General features: G+C 48.7%; 1 protein-coding gene across 1 annotated transcript in view; it reads right to left on the reverse strand.

The window, feature by feature from the left end:
* PECAM1 (platelet and endothelial cell adhesion molecule 1) overlaps positions 1-6,042 on the reverse strand; it is a 50,162-nt gene extending 44,120 nt beyond the window's left edge. Inside the window, exon 1 of the mRNA XM_040989512.1 lies at positions 5,662-6,042. The gene's annotated coding sequence lies outside the window, so the exon portion shown is untranslated. The remainder of the gene's footprint in view (positions 1-5,661) is intronic.
* Positions 6,043-17,125: the final 11,083 nt, after the last annotated feature.

Here is a 17,125-nt window from a genome sequence, read left to right on the forward strand (position 1 = left end):
GGTCCATCTCTTGACAGAATGACAGGGGGTTCTCCCTTCCCCCAACCTCTCCTCAAAGTGCTTCTCCTCAGGCAGCCACCAAAGTCACTCTATGTACCAGAAGCAGACTGGGAGGCCTGCCCTAGCATTTGCTCAGGGAGAGGGGGGTACCAGTGTGGGTGACTTAGGTGGCCAAGGTCAGCACCCCCTGCAGCCCCAGATACACCCCTAACACTAAGCACATCAATTCCTTCCTTTCCCTGTTGGAAACCTTGTAATGATTCCACTGTGTCCTCCAGAAAAGTTGGGCTACAATCCCCCGTCAACTGTCCCTTGCCTACCTTTCTAGCCTGGACTCTCTTCACTTCCTTCCTCGTCCCTACATTCTGGCATCATTTGTTTGTGTCTTCGCCAATGCTGTTCCCCTCTCGGGAACATCCTTTCCCCTGGTTTCTGGTTAATTCCTGCTCTGTTTACACATCATCTCCTACAAGAGTCTCCTTTGCCATCCCCACACAGAGCTGTTCTTCCTCATTTTTTTTTTCTTTTCTTTTCTAAGATTTCTCCATTTTTATTAGAAAAGTAGATCCACAAAGAGGAGAGACAGAGAGAAAGATCCTCCATCCTCTGGCCCACTCCCCAAGTGGCCACATTGGCAGGAACAGGGTTCCAAGGCTTTGGGCCATCCTCTACTTCTTTCCTAGGCCACAAGCAGGGAGGCAGATGGGAAGTGGCGCAGCCAGGACATGAACTGGCACCCACATGAGAGCTTGATGCTGAAGGGGGAGGATTAACCAATGCAGCCATTGTGCTGGGTCTACTGCCTTTGCTCTTACCCTAGCCCGTCTCTTGCCCGCCCTTTGCCGGACACAATGCCGTGCAGCCTATCTTTCCTGCAGATGGACTGCTGGCTCCCTGGTGGTGGGATCAGTGCCTGGAATCAGAAGATGACCAGGAAAAGGTATTAGTAGGATGGGTGACGGTCTAGGTGAGTGGAGAGAAAGTTACTCCATTACTGTTCCTGAGTGTGCCCTGTGTTTCTAAAATGCCACCCTCCAGGACTTCACAGGGCAAAGCTAAGACAGAGCAGAACTGAGGGAACACTGACCCCAGGCACTGCAACAGGGGATGCAGGAATCCTAGGCCCCAGCTTCATCTGCTGTGCTGAAACACCCTCCCTTATTCAGCTGTCTTTAAGCTCTACTGAAGTGTTCTGATAACTGTGATAACATATCTTGAAATCAGATGTCAGCCTGCAAATACCATTCTTTTAAGGAGTCACTGGGGCTATCCTTAGCCCTCTTCATTTCCGTAAGAATTTTTAGGGGGCTAGCAGGGCCCTGACCCCAAGACGGCAGCACCCAGGAAAGCCGGCGGGGCAGCCTCCTGCCAAGGCGATGGCGCAGGTGGATGCAGCAGCGTTGGACCGTGGCTAGGTGGACGGTTGGAGGTGCTGGGAGTGGACAGGGCCGTGTAAGGTGCTACTTCCTTGGGGTCTTGTAGGAGAAGGAGGAAAAGCTGGATGCTCTGCAGGGGATCCTGTTGGCTTTCCTGGAAGAAGATTCTCTTCTGAATATCTGCAAGGAAACTGTGGAAGGACGGTAGGAATCTCAAAGTGTTGTCCCCAAAATGAAAAAAGAAGATGAGATCCAGGCCATGGCCACCCTCATTGAAAAGCAGGCGTAGAGAATCAAGATGGTGGAATAGGGTAAGGACATGTTTAAATGGACAGAGAAACATTTAATCAAGATGAAACAGAGAGGACATATTTCAGGAAATAGAAAAGGACAGAACAACAGCAGAGGGGTACCTGGAGACTGACAGACACAGGAAAGCAGCGGGCACAGCAGTGTGGTGTTGCAGTGACTGATACTCCAGCACGGCGATCTGAACTCCAACAGCAGACGGAACTCCACCAGCAACCAGGTGGGAAGGGACCTGGGAGCTTGGAGGTGAATCCAGACAAAGAAGTGCCCATCCTGCTGGTCCATTTGGTTTGACCAGGAGCAGAGACAGAGCAACAAATCTCCAACGGGCAGTGCGAGAACAGAGTGGATTTCAAAGCCCAGTCAGCCCCCTACAGCTGAATTGGGCGCCATTTTGCATAAAGAGGAAAGGGAAAGGACAGAGCATGCTCTGAGCAGGAAGTGAGCTCATTTCTGACTCGGTGAACTGCAACGACGTGGCATTTTACGGGTTCCACTCGGGGCAGGTCTGGGTAGCCCTCGGATCTGACGGCCAGCAGATCAAGAACTGTAGTGGTAGCACGTCGGGCGCCATTTTGCTCACAGTGGCAAAAGCTTTGGGACTGCAGGGGACAACAGTGAACTGCGCATGTGCTGAGCTCACGAGAACTCGCTGAGGTCCTGCAGGAAAATAATACCAACTGCGGCATCGTACTGGTCAAAATAGGTCCGTGTGGGACTCAGACCTAACATCCAACAGGTTCCAACAAGATCAGCGCCACCAACAACCTAACTAGATACGACACCTGATGTCTCTCTAATCCTGGGACCTGCTCCAACTGGAAGTGGGAGAAAGTTTGCAAAGACAACAGTGCAGCCTCAGCACGGTATCACAGGAGGAGGAGAGTGGTGAGCCAAGAGCTGGGCTGTGGAGACCACGGTGGAAATCTGACATAAGAACCCAGACCTGGAACTCGCTGGAGGTTGTGGCACAAGTGGCTGCAAGCAAAAAGTTATGTACCAACTGCAATAAGTAAAATCGCATTGTAGACCTGTGGGTGACACAGCTTAGAAACCTGCCCCAAGAAGAAAACTCTGAAAAACAGAAGTACAATGATTAAGAGCAAAGGAAGAGACAAAGACACAATGAATATTACCAAAAACTCCCCTGCAAGGAAGCAAAACCCTTTGCCAACCTCAGAGTTAACTGAGGAAGACATCGAGAAAATGGGGCACACCGAATCCATAACACTCATTTTAAAGATTCTGATCAAAAATGAGAAGTTAATGCAAGAGTTCAAAGAATTTAAGGAAGCAGTAAAGCAAATCAAGGCTGGTATATCAGAAATTAAGAACACAATAGAGAAATTTAAAAGTACAGTGGAGAGTCTCCAAAATAGAATGAAGCAAGCAGAAGAATCTCAGAATTGGAAGATATCTCCTGTCACCAGGGGGAAGCAAACAAAAGCTAGAAGCAGAGCTGGGTCAGGCCAAAAAAAAAGTATTCAAGAATTGAAAAGACACTGGGCCCAGCACGATGGCGCAGTGGTTTAGGTCCTCGCCTTGCACGCCAGGATCCTATATGGGCGCCAATTCTAACCCCGGCAGCCCCGCTTCCCACCCAGCTCCCTGCGTGTGGCCTGGGAAAGCAGTCCAGGACAGCCCAAAGCTTTGGGACCCTGCACTCGTGTGGGAGAACCGGAAGAGGCTCCTGGCTTCGGATTGGCTCAGCTCCAACCATTACAGCTGCCTGGGGAGTGAATCATCGGACGGAAGATCTTCCTCTCTGTCTCTCTCCTCTCTGTATATCCGCCTTTCCAATAAAAATAAAATAAATCTTAAAAAAAAAGAATTAAAAGACACTATTAAGAGGTCAAATATAAGAGTTATGGGAGTCCCGGAAGGTGCAGAAAGAGAGGCTGAGTTTGCTAATGTATTTAATGAAATAATCAAGGAAAATTTCCCTAATCTGGGGAAAGAATTGGGAAACAAGATCCAGGAGGGGCACAGAACTCCCAACAGGCTTGATCAAAAGCGATCTTCACCATGACATATGATAATCAAGCTCTCTTCAATTGAACATAAGGAAAAGATCCTTAAATGTACAAGTGAAAAAAATCAATTGACATATAAAGGAATGCCAATTAAGCTCACAGGAGACCTCTCACAGGAAACTCTACAGGCAAGAAGAGAACGGAGTGATATATTCCAGATTCTAAAAGAAAAAAAAATTGTCGGCCTAGGATAACATACCCTGCAAAACTTTCTTTCGTTTTTGAAAATGAAATGAAATTATTCCACAGTAAAAGAAAAGCTAAAAGAATTTGCCTCTTTTCAGGATGTTCTCTTGACAGAGAAGAGGAATAGCACCTACCAAAACCAAAGACAGGAAGAACATCCCAGTAAAATGACAACAGAAGACTAAACCAATGAACAACCCATTCCTTTTTTTTTTTTTAAGATTTATTTATTTTTATTACAAAGTCAGATATACAGAGAGGAGGAGAGACAGAGAGGAAGGCCTTCCTTCCGATGATTCACTCCCCAAGTGAGCCCAAGGGCCGGTACTGTGAGGATCTGAAGCCGGGAACCAGGAACCCAAAGCTTTGGGCCATCCTCGACTACTTTCCCAGGCCACAAGCAGGGAGCTGGATGGGAAGTGGAGCTGCTGGGATTAGAACCGGCACCATATGGGATCCCGGAGCGTTCAAGGCAATGACTTTAGCCGCTAGGCCACACCCGAACAACCCATTCCTAAAATGACAGGACCAAAGTACCACCCATACATATTAAACCCTGCATGTAAATGGCTTAAGCTCAATCAAACATCATAGATTAGTAGACTAGATTAAAAAACAAAACCCATTTGTTTATTGTCTGTAGGAGACACACTTCAAAGATCAGCGGAAACTATATCACATGGGTTTTGTTGTTTTCTGTTGGTTTCATCTCTTCAAAACACTTTCTTCTGATTAAATCATTCAATAACTCATAGATCATGCAGTGGCATCATTTTCATCAAGAAGGTTCTTGATTTTCATTTCTTCAGCTACACATTAGTCATTTAATAGCATGTTGTTTAACTTCTTGGTGTTGTTAATTTCTTTTTTCTCCCAGATGTTGAGTTTGTTTTGTGGCTCTTCATTTAAGGGGATGTATAGTAACTGTGTAATGGAGACTGTCATATCTAGTAACATGTCATTTAACTTCATGGCATTGTAAATTTCCATTTTTCTTTCCATTGTTGATTTTGTATCATGACTTTTCATTAAAGGGAATGTACAGTAGCTGTGAAATGGAGACTAACATCCAGATGTGAGGATACAATGCAGTATGCATTTCTGTTTCCAGACAAAGATGGACTTACAATGAAACTGTTTACTCTATCTTGACAATAGGATTCTGGACTCTCTGCCTTTGTCCATGCCCGCAATGATGGACATATGACTGAGTATGAAGAACTATATGCTAGTAATGAAATAAAGTAACTAGGTGGCGGGGGGAAAGTATTAGGGAGGAGATAAGGGAATATGGAACTATATCATAAAATGATAGCAAAAATAGTAAAATGTAAAAAAATGACCTGACCAGTGAGGAGGATGAAGCAGATAAGGACGACTTGGGCACCGCCACCATGAACCTCAGTTCTAATGCAGCTCTGTCCTGAAACACCAACGTGGAAGACATCCTCCATGCCCGAAGACTGGAGCGAGACTCGCTTCGGGATGAGTCGCAAAGGAAGAAGGAGCAGGACAAGCTGCAGAGGGAGAGGGACCGACTGGCCAAGCAGGAGCGCAAGCAGAAAGAGAAGAAAAGGACACAGCGAGGAGAGCGAAAGCGATAACCTTGGCCCGCTCTGGGCTTCCCACCGTGAACTTGACCAGAGGGAGAAGTGGTTGTACATACAGGGACTCGAGAAAAACTGAGGACGCCGTCAAATGGCTTTGCAAGGCACTTCTCCCTTTGTGGACACGATGGAAAGGACATTCAGACTCACCTCCCATTCCAGTTCACCAACCACTTGAAAAAGTTGCGGGCTGGCATGAACATCAGGAAGTGATTTTGCTGAGCAGCTGGGGCTGGCATGGCAGGCAGGAAGGATGGGACCCACAGGCAACAGACGTGAGAGAGCTACAGTCAGCACACAGGCCTGCGTCTACTCCATGACCCAGGTGACCAGAAGTAAGATCTAAGACCACTTGCCCCATCCTATGGCTGTGGGTCTGATTAATCTTGATGAGTGGCCCTCAAGTCCCACCTAGGTGGTCTGCAACACACCTCGGCAGGGTGTGTGCACGTATGGACGCATGCTATGGAAGCCCCAGGTCTGAGGCTTCTCTGTGGCTTTAGAACGGCTTCAAGGTCCAGAGGCTCCCATTTACCCCTGAAACCAGAGCCACTCTCACAAAGGGCACTTGAAAACACAGTGAACCAGCAGAATGCCATAAACACACAACAGCTTCTGAAACAGCAGCACCACCGTGAGAAAAGATGCCATGCTGCTTCGGGGGCATGCTGACACAGAAGGGGCTCCCCGCTGCTTCTGAAGGCCCACCCCGGGGGCCGCCCCCCTCCATTCTGGCCTCACACAGATCGCTGGCAATCGGGGACCTTGGGGAGGACTCTGTGCCATTCCCTGCTGGATACTCCCTCCAGGGGTCAGGGCATTTTTGCCATTGTGGACTTCCTCATCCACAAGAAAAAATCAGTAAAAACCCATATTTTACTACTACATGTGTTGAAATAAGAATATACAGATGTTATATTTCCAACTTTTTTTAATCAAACCCTTTCATGGGCCCTGCCTGGTGGTTTGTCTCTGAGACAGCCATGCAACAGCCCAATGGGCCAGTGGTTGTACTCTGTCTTCTGTCCTCGTGGTCTTGGACACTGGCCCCAGAGGAGGCAGAAGAGGTCCACCATGTTCTAGACACCGAGGCAAAAACAGGTATGTATGCCATGTTCTTCTTCTTCTTTTTTTTTTTTAAGATTTATTTATTTTGGGGCCTGGCAATGTGGCCTACCGGCTAAAGTCCTTGCCTTGAACGCCCCGGGATCCCATATGGGAGCTGGTTCTAATCCCAGCAGCTCCACTTCCCATCCAGATCCCTGCTTGTGGCCTGGGAAAGCAGTCTAGGATGGCCCAAAGCTTTGGGACCCTGCACACATGCGGGAGAACCGGAAGAAGTTCCTGGATCCTGCCTTCGGATCGGCACAGCATCAGCTGTTGCGGTCACTTGGGGAGTGAATCATCGGACAGAAGATCTTCCTCTCTGTCTCTCCTCCTCTATATGTATATCTGACTTTCCAATATATAAAGATTTATTTATTATTTGTTGGAAAGTCAGATATACAGAGAGGAGGAGAGACAGAGTACGATGATTCACACTCCAAGTGACTACAACAACCATTGCTGTGCCAAACTGAAGCCAGGAGCCAGAAACTTCCTTCCAGGTCTCCCACGTGGATGCAGGGTCCCAAGGCTTTTTGGACCATCCTTGACTGCTTTCCCAGGCCACAAGCAGGGAGCTGGATGGGAAATGGGGTTGCTAGGATTAGAACCAGCGCCTATATGGGATCCTGGTGTGTTCAAGGAGAGCACTTTAGCCGCTAGGCCACTGTGCTGGGCCCGTGTGCCATGTTCTGTTCTTGAAACACAAAAGCACACACCATTAAAGAGGTAAGCTGGACTCAATCGGAATTCAGATCCAGGTATTGCCAACAACATCACAGGGAAGTGAAAGGAATTTCACATAATGAGACAAAATATTTAGAAGTCATGTATCTGATAAGAGTCCAGAATCCAGAATTCGTACAGAACTTGCACAACTCAACAGAAAAAACTTGGGGAAAACAATTTGGACAGACACTTCCCCCAAAATAAGCAAATGGCTATTATGCACAGGAAAAAATAGCTCATCGTTAGTCATTAGGGCAATGCAAATCAAAACCACTCTCACACACTGCACTGTATCCACTGGGATGGCTATACCCAACGGACAGAGAAGGCACAACAGTGAGGAGGTAGAAAAACTAAAAAGGTTTTACACTGCTGGTGGCTGTGCAATGGTGCAACTGCTTTGGAAAATAGTCTGGAGGCTTCTCAGCAAGTTAATAATAGAGCTGCCCTTTGACCCAGGGGGCAATTCCACTCTCAGACCTCCACATGAAGGAAAACAAAAAATGCCTATGGATCACCTTGCATGTAAGTGTTTTAGCAGGATTTACAGCAGCCAGAGAAGGGGCAACTCAATTGTCTTTCAGCCAGCGTGGGCATTTCATGTAGTGGTTAAGATGCTGCTTGAGATGCCTACATCCCTTTTAAAGTGCCTTGGTTTGAGTTCCAGCCCAATCCTTATTTATTTAATTTTTCCTTTATTGGAAAGGCAGATTTGCAGAGAGAAGAAAGGGAGAGATGGAGAGATCCGCTAACCACTGGTTCACCCCCTAAATGGCTGCCACAGCAGGAACTGAGCCAATCTGAAGCCAGGAGCCAGGAGCTTCTTCTGGGTCTCCCACATGACTGCAAGGTCCCAAGGTTTGGACCACCCTTTACTGTTTCCCCAGACCACAAGCAGGGAGCTGGAATGGAAGTAGAGCAGCCAGGATAGAAACTGGCGCCCATTTGGGATCCTGGCACGTGCAAGGATTTAGCCACTGAGCCGTTGCTCCGCACCCTCCAGCTCTATTCTTGATTCCAGTTTCCTGCTAATGCTCACCCTGAGAGGCAGCAGGTGGTGGCATAAATACTTGAGTCCCTGCCCCCTACGTGAGTGACCAGGGCTGAGTTCCTGGCTTCTGGATTTGGCCCAGCATGACCCTAACTATTGCAGACACTATGGAAGTAAATCAGTAGAAAAAAGATCTGTTTCTGCCTCTCAAATAAGTTAAATAAATACATAACAATTTTAAGGAAAAATGTCTACCAGTTGATGAAAGGGTAATAACATGTGATACATCTGTACAACAGAAGCTCATCTCTTCTGGGAGACCAGAAGCAGCTCCTGGCTTCAGATCAGCTCAGCTCCAGCCACTACAGCCACTTGAGAAGTGAACCAGCAGATGGAAAATCTTTCTGTATCCACTTCTCTCTGTAAATCTGCCTTAAAATAATTTTTTAAAATCTGTGTATAGTTTTTCAAAAGTGAATTTTTCAGGAACTCTTTGAAGACCCCTTGCAAGTCTCTTCCCTTAGCCTGCCTGCCCTGTGAGGGCAGGAGGGTTTGATGGGTTCAGGACTGTGTCCCTGTGGTTTACACACACCAGGACCAGGCAGACCATTGACAAACACCTGTTGAATGAGCGAATGAGCAGAAACACGAGCTGCCATCCTGTACAGCGGCATGGCATTGTGTGGGCCACACCTGCTCTGGAAGGCTGACCTCAGCTGAGCAGGGTTGAGTGAGCCCCTGGCCTCAGGAGACTGGAGTCAGCCATGAAGGGAGGGAGGGCCTGATGCTGGTGGAGATAACGCCTGCCAGGAGAGGTGGGAATGGACATGTGCTGGAACTAGCTGACCAGGCCACAGCCCACAGCTGGTGCAGAGTGGTTCTCCCAGTGGTCAGAAGTGAGCAGGCCAGATCAAGGCTCCCCAGAGAGGAACACATAAAAGCACTTGCCTCCCAATGACAATTGAGTGTCAATTAAACAACAAGTAACAATTTTTTTTTAAAATATGCCCTACATATTGCCTAGGCCATATTACTCAATTGCTTGCTTGATGTTCCTTTGCAACTCAAATGGGTCTGGGCATCCCCTATGTCACAAGACAGTCAGTCAAGGAAGCAGCCTGCTGCAGGAGAGCCCCATGCAAATACCAGGTCTTTCAGGAGCTGCAGCAAGCAGCTTCCAATTTTTCCTATTTCAAGTAGAAGAAGACAGTGACCAGGGTTACTTAATGATCTGGTTACTTAAGATCTGAGGAAGCCAAACCGCCCTGCTGTGAACCAGGTCCAGGAAACAGTAGGTCAGGGTTCCCTGGGGTAGTTGGCAGGGACAAAACAGCAAGACTGGCCAGATGGCATCTCTCATACCTGGACCCCAGGGGGAGAGGAGCCAATGCCTGCCCTGCAGGGTGCTGCTCTGGAGCCCCATCTATTAACACAGCATTGCCCACAGAGCCCAGGTTCCAGCTGTGAGTAAACAGAGCTGGGCTCCCACTGGAAGACAGACAGGGAAGTACCTGTGCTTGGCTGCCTTGTCAGGGTGTGGCTGCCTGGCATCAAAGCTTTCTGCAGGGAACAGTGACAGCCGTCTATGGGGCAACACTTTTAGCCATCTTTCTGACAACTGACTCAGTCCTCTGACTTAGCCTTCCAAGTGTTGAGTCACCCAGGCAAATTTTGTTTACTTTGAACTTTTAGACAGAGAGACAGAGAAGAGGGTGGAAGTGGGGAGAGAGAAATGAATGTCCTTCTGACATGTTCACACGGCTGTGGCTGGTGTTTTAGGGTGGGGCACCCCAGCAGATGCTTGCCCCTGACCCGCATCCAAGCAACACATCCCCTCACTTTCTGTCCTGTAGCCCTCACGGCTCCCTGGGGATGTGCTGGAAGCTTGACACAATCCAGAAGCCCTGGCACGCCACCACATCAGGGGCTGCCGTCATCTCCACCAACACAGCCATGACAACCAGAGCCACAGTCACATCAACACCACCACCAGGACATTCTTGTTCTCTGCTTTCCACCCAGGACACAGGGAGCCTTGCTAAAATAGGAAGAAACCCAAATGGGCTTATCCTAATTTCACAAAGAAAATTTACCTTGCCAGGAACAACGCTTGGGGGAAAGATAAACGGTCATGGTTTGTCTAGAGCTTGGCCCAGTGGATTTCAGATACAGTGACTGCACTTTCAAGCACACGGTGTTTCTAGCTTTTCCTTGGCTTCTGATCCACAAGTTTGTTTTCAATTTGACCATTAAGCAAATGCAAAGTGTCTTCAAAAGTAAGCTCACACACACACACACACACACACACACACACACACACACACACATTGATAACTCTCCTTTCTGTTAAAAAAAAAAAGGTGGAAGCCTTTCCAACAAAAATAAATCTTAAAAAAGGGGGGTGGGGAGACAGCATGTTGGTTCAACTGGCTAATCCTCCACCTCCAAGTGTTTGCATCCCATATGGATGATATAGATGCCACTTCTATCACCACTTTCCATCAGCTCCCCATTTGTGTCCTGAGAAGGGAGAGCTACTAAGAAGGGAAGTGTTTATTAAACCAACACCGTGGGGTCAGAGCCCCGTTTCTGTGATCCCCAGGGCTGAACACAGAGAAAACTGGAGACAGTTGTCAAAGTAGTCACTACTGCAAAGGTGATGGCTTCTGCTGTTGTGGGCTGGGGTCACATGTCCAGCTGATACTAAGAAGGGCCATGATAATATCCATGGTATTCACAAACGGCCACCCAGACACTGTAACAAAATTGAAGCAATGTTCCCGTATAAGAAACCTGGGCAGATCTACTAGACTACTCACAGAGTGGCAGGGACCAATAAGACAACAACCAAAGCAAAACACAGCTTCAGGGTTCACTCTCCATCCTTAGGTGGCAGAACCCACTGGGGCTAGAGGAACGACCAAGGCCAAGACATTCCTTGGGAAACAAGAGTCCTTCTGGGGCTGAGGGAAGCTGCTCTATTCTAGAGATTTGAAGAATTCATTTCCACTTGGCTGTGTTGTGGTTTCGGGGACAAAACAAGATCTCTGGCTTTCTGAAGCAGGATCTTCTACTGCCTTAAGTGCCCAGCACAGGCCACACACTTGTATCCTGATTTGCACAAATTCACCCGAGGGAGGAAACTACATCAGAGGTAGGGAAGAAGTAGACCTGAGTTCTCAGGGGAGTCTCCCATGCCCTCCACTCCATATCCTCCTCCATCTACAGATCAAGATATCAATTTATGAGTCTCAGTCCATGCAAGCACTCCTTGGCACACATACCCATGTGTTCAAGGCAAAGCAGGAGAGGTGAAAACTCCTGGATATTCACAGAAGAAAGAATGAATGGACGTAAGTGGCCAATGCGTAAGGCCACTTTGCTCTTTCAACGACACATTTCACACAGCACAGTATCATCAGTTTGTGCTTAGGGGCAGAGGGATCAATCCTATGTTCCACCTGATTGTCCAACTGTGGAAGAAGCAAAGTGGCCCTGGAGCAGGTGCAGTCATGTCTTTGTTCATATAAGCCAGTCTTTGCATCATCCCAGCTGTCATCACACAGATTCTTCCTCACAAAGCCAAAGTGAGATTCAGGCTAATAAAATTCTAGAGGGCCAGGGACAATGTTAAACATCATGTTTCAATTGATCAGACAAGCATCAAGAAAAATTATGAAAGACTTTCAGATGGGCCCAAAGATTTCTGGGTGTCTCCAACAAAAGCTAAGCATGGTCCATGAATGCCTTTCAGCTGATCCCACCCCATGGGTGTTTGCCTTTTACAACTCCCCATGTTGTAGGATTCTGGAATGATCCAGATCTAGCAGAATGCAGATTGTGCCTAGCAGAGACGATGTGGTCAATGACACCCAATGCTGATCAATTTTACTACCAAGTAAATTCATTCAGCAGCTTTGATGGCATTCATCTATTGATCATTCTATTTATTTATTCATATGGGCCTCCTCTTATTCTTCTTTGAAACAGAGGGTCTATTGGGTCCCTCATTAATTGATAAATTAAACATTTCACGTGTGCTCATTTTATAAATGAACACAGAATGTTATGATATTTTTCCCTAAAAATATTATGATGGCACAGCAGGTTAAACCATCACTTGCATTGCCTGCATCCCATATCAGGGTGCCTGACTTGAGTCCCAGATACTCTGTGCTTGCAAGCCAGCTCCCTGCTAACGTGCCGGGAAGGCAACAGATGGTCCACGCACTTGGGTCCCTGCCATACACGTGGGAGACCCAGATGCAGTTCCTGGCTCCTGGATTTGGTCTGGCCCAGCCCTGTTGTGTGACAATTTGGGGAGTGGGACCAGTAGATGGAATATCTTCCTCTTTTTCTCTGTCACTCAACCTTTCAAAGAAATATGTCTTTAAAAAAAATATATATATATATATAATGCAACATTCCACCGTGGAGCTTTCACTTCAACAATTAGTACACACTGAGTGCTTAGAGTGCTTTTGAGTTTTTGAGTCAGATGTTACCATTATCCACTGACCCAGGCACTCACAGCCCATGGAACAGATACAGCTCGTTGGAATACTGGCTGCCTGATTCTATCCCTGAACTCTGTATTCTCTGCAGGGGAGCCTTCTGAAGACAGTCCTAAGACTTCTTAAAAAGCCTGATAAATGGTTTTATGGCTAAATCCTCACACTGCAGATGTCGGAATCCCTTGTGGGTGCTGGCTTATGTCCTGGCTGCTCTGCTTCCAATCCAGCTCTCTAGTTGTGGCCTGGAAAAGAAGTAGAGGATGGTTCAAAGCCTTGGGACCCTGTGCCTGTGTGGGAGACACAGAAGAAGCTTGAGGCTCCTGGCTTCAGATTGGCTCAGCTCTGATAACTGTAGCCACTTGGGGAATGAGCCAAGGGATGGAGGAGCTTTCTCTCTGTCTTTCCTTCTCTCTGTAAATCTGCCTTTCTAATAAAAAGGGTGATAATAGAAAAATATCTGGGCTAGAACAAGGACGGAAGGGGTCAAATTCTCAAAGGGCTGAAGTACACCAAATATGAAATATGAATGCAGCAAGGTTATTGTAGGATGTAATCCTTCATGCCACTCCATACAACTGTCTCCACACTTCCTGCTTCTCTACAGCTTCATTACCTGATTAAACAAAATTAAAATAGATACATACAAATAAAAAAGACAGCCAAGTTGGGGTAGGAAAATATGCACAGGAAACAGTATTTCTAGACAGCAATGAGACCCATGTGATTTAGGACCCAGGCGGGGGCCTGTGTAAACACCACTGACATGGGGGAATGTGGGGACACATCTGGGCTTGCAGATAGAGTCCTCCCATCTGACAAGGGCCTGCTTTAATTCTGAATAATCTCAAAACCAACCAGTGACCAGGGAAGCAAAAGTTCAGATCCACACAAAACCCTGATTTGTAATTCCTGCTTTCCTAAAACACACACACACACTCACACACCACACTGTCGATCAGTCCAAACATCTGGCAGCTAAGAAACAAGCACTACATCCATCACGCTCTATTGCTCAGCACTGAAAAGTAACAAACTGAAGACGCCTGAGATGGGTGGATATCCAGGGAGTTAGACTGAGTGCCAGGCTAGTCTCTCCTAGTATCATCCCATTTACATAACATTTTTGAAATAACAGGAACTTCCAGTGTGGAACAGATGACAAATTGAGCATCCCTAGGTCCTCAAATCTGAAATGCTCTCAAGTCTAAAACTTTTTGTACATGATGCCACAAGTGGAAAATTCCACACCACAAAACTTGGCTTCACGCACAAAACCATTCAAAACATTGTCCAAAATTACCTCTAGGGCATATACAGTATGCATGAAATAGACATGCATTTTACATTTAAACTTGGGTCCTAGCTCCAAGATATTTTATGGTAAACAGGCAAATATTCCAGTCAAATCGGAAGCACTGTGGTCCCAAGCATTTCGGATGAGAGATGCCCTAGCTGGATGGGATCCCCAAGGCGGCTGGGAGCAGGGAGGGATGGGACTGCAGCGGCAAGAGGGTGAGTGTCTTGACTATGGTGTTGGTACACAATTCTAGACAGCTGGTGAAGCTTGTGTACACACACACACACACACACACACAAGCACCTGTGCAACTGAGTCTGAGGTCTGGGGATTACATCTGAATCAAGGCAGTGGGATTACCCTGTAGTTACATGCAATGCCATCATAAGGGAGAACTGAGCAAAGGGGACATCCCTGTATTTAGCATTCATGTGTGACCCTGTCGATATCGCAATGGAAACCCCTATTTCATAGAAAGTACACCCCTCCAGGTTATTCTGGACCTTAGCGCTGGATGCGTGGTCCCAAAGCTTATGTTGGATGCTGACTGTCCTAGGGGAGTTTCCAGTGGTCTGAAGTCCCGGCCACTGGACAGGGTGGGTAAGTCCTGGGCTCTGGCTGGTTCCAGGAGGCATGACTGAGACCCACCTTCCTAAAATGAGAAGAGAAGCTGGGCTGAATTGCTCTGGGACACCATCCTGTCTTTCCCCTTGGGGCCAGGCTTTCCTGGACCTATGGGTCAGGGTGTGCAAGGGGAAGCATGAGTCTTCCCTGCAGCTACTGAAGACTCCTAGGAAATTAGGAAATCTCCAAGGACGTCCTGCAGGAAGGCACGTCCACAAGGGGAGGCAAACAGGCCGGTGCTGCCCTGAAGAGCCCTGGCTATTCCTAGAGGCACAGGGCAGTTCTCGTCATTATTCCTGCTCTCAAATGCAGGGTTCCCCTCTTGGGGTTATTTTTAGGCCAGTTTCATTCAAAAATGAGTTTTCCACAACCTCCTGACCAGTGAAATGGATGGACTGATGACACTCCTCTCTCCTCCACAGGCTTCAGCCAGGAGAGGGGGTCCCTCCAGTCAACTCACACACAGCCAGAGGGGACATCATGGCCCTGGCGCATCCTTCACCTCTTCCAGGATCCCCCCTCTGAGGACTTGGCCTGGGTGACTGAGAACCTGGCACAGGTTTATGGGGGTGCCCAGCCCTGGTGCTCTGGCTCAGGCACTGAGCCCTGAAGGGCCTTGCTGTGGCACAGCAGCCCCCAGGAAGGTCCACTCCTAACAGCCTCGGAGAGACACAGGGCTGGGCCCTGCGGCTGGGGCAGGTGAGGCGGCAGCTGAGATCTCTACCCTCAAGCTTCAACCTCCAAGTGGGCTCAGGTCTTGCTCACACAAGGGAACCTGGAGCTTCACCACACGCCACTTGGGCTGCCTACAGTCCCTGTTAAACCCAGGCTGGCCAAACCACAGGAAGGGGAAAGCAGGGCTCATTGTTCTCATCCCCACATTGTTCTACAGCCTGGAGGCCCCAGAATCCCCCGGGGGACTCCACCACCATTGTTTTTCACAAGCCTGGGCTCTTCAGGTGCGAGTGGCCTGGACTTGGGGGTTTGGCATCTCTGCAGCCGGAAAGCGGAAGGAACTCGTGGATCTACGGTGTGTGTGCTGTCAGCAACAATGCAGAGTCCCCCGGCCACCGGCGGCCCCGTTTCCCCAGCCACAGAGCCCCAGGAAGTGGGGGACAGTCCGCAGCAGGAGTTTCCCCTTGGCCTGGCTTCCAGCCAGTACTCCTGGCCCCAGAGCATCCAAGATGCCTCCGGCACACGCAGGAGGAAAACAAATGCCAGAATTCTCCAGAGACCCTGAGTGGCCACAAGCAGCCCTCTCCCCCACCCCGCCCCCAGCACCCACCATCTGCACTGTTTCGTGTCTTGTGACGCTCCCTCCCCACTACTGGGTCCCCTTGGTGAGCCCAGAATGTGCTTGTCACAGGCCACCGTCCAATGGGAGAACGTCCCGGGAATGGGGGGGTTCTCAGGGTTGTGTGGCCTGGCAGGGCCTGGCCTGGACGTCACACCTACCTGGGGGTGAGGGTGGGTGTTAACCCACCCGTGGGAGGTGCGGGCAGACGGCAGTCACTAAGGTAGCGGCTTTCTCCTGAGGCAGGAGCCATCTCGCCCCAGGTGCCTGGATTCGGGAGAGATGATGACTTCCTGCCAGGCTGTTTCCCAGAAGCCTCAGAGGCATCACTCCTGTAGTGACGTCATGGCCTTCACACCTGCCCCGGCAGCCAGGGGACCACGTGGTGTCCTTGCAACCTGAGGGCTGCCTACTTTGTGCCTTGCTGCCTAGCTGGTCCACGGTTGGGTAACCCGCTCTGAGGACACCAAGACTGGAAAATAACCCACATACCTGCCACCCAGAGGGCCTCAGGCAGCACACGGTGGACTTCTCTGAGCACAGCCAGGCCTCTCCGTGGTGGTTTCGCCAAGGGTAGGGGGTGGAGGGGAATGAAACCAAATCATTTATGCAAATACTTGGTCTTAAGCGCAGTCACTGGAGTCGCTGTCCACAGGCTGGTCCTCCTTTCGCAAGCACCACCTGCTGTGATGGTAACAGGAAGCCGGGGGCGAGGCCACCCGGAGCACCCACCGGCTGCTGCCAATGGGCAAGGGGGAGCTTTGGGAGTGACGGGGAAGGATCCCAGACTGGACTGTAGTGATGGTGGCCCCATTCGAGATATTTACAAAAGAGAATTCCCAACTTTCACAAAGGAGACCTGAATTTCAGAGAAGTCTCAAACAGTATGTTTTGGTCTAGTACCTCTCAGACCTGTCTCACAGAGCATCCTTCTCCGACAAAAACATTTACTGTTTATCTGAAATTCGCATTGAACCGCACCTGCTGGGATGTATGTGGCAGTCCTAACTAGGTCGCTGAATGATGTGCCTCTAATAGCTACATGGTAGGGTGGGTAAAGA

Source organism: Ochotona curzoniae, unplaced genomic scaffold, assembly GCF_017591425.1.
Source record: "Ochotona curzoniae isolate NIBS_2020 unplaced genomic scaffold, NIBS_Ocur_1.0 contig_523, whole genome shotgun sequence".
Taxonomy (NCBI): Eukaryota; Metazoa; Chordata; class Mammalia; order Lagomorpha; family Ochotonidae; genus Ochotona; species Ochotona curzoniae.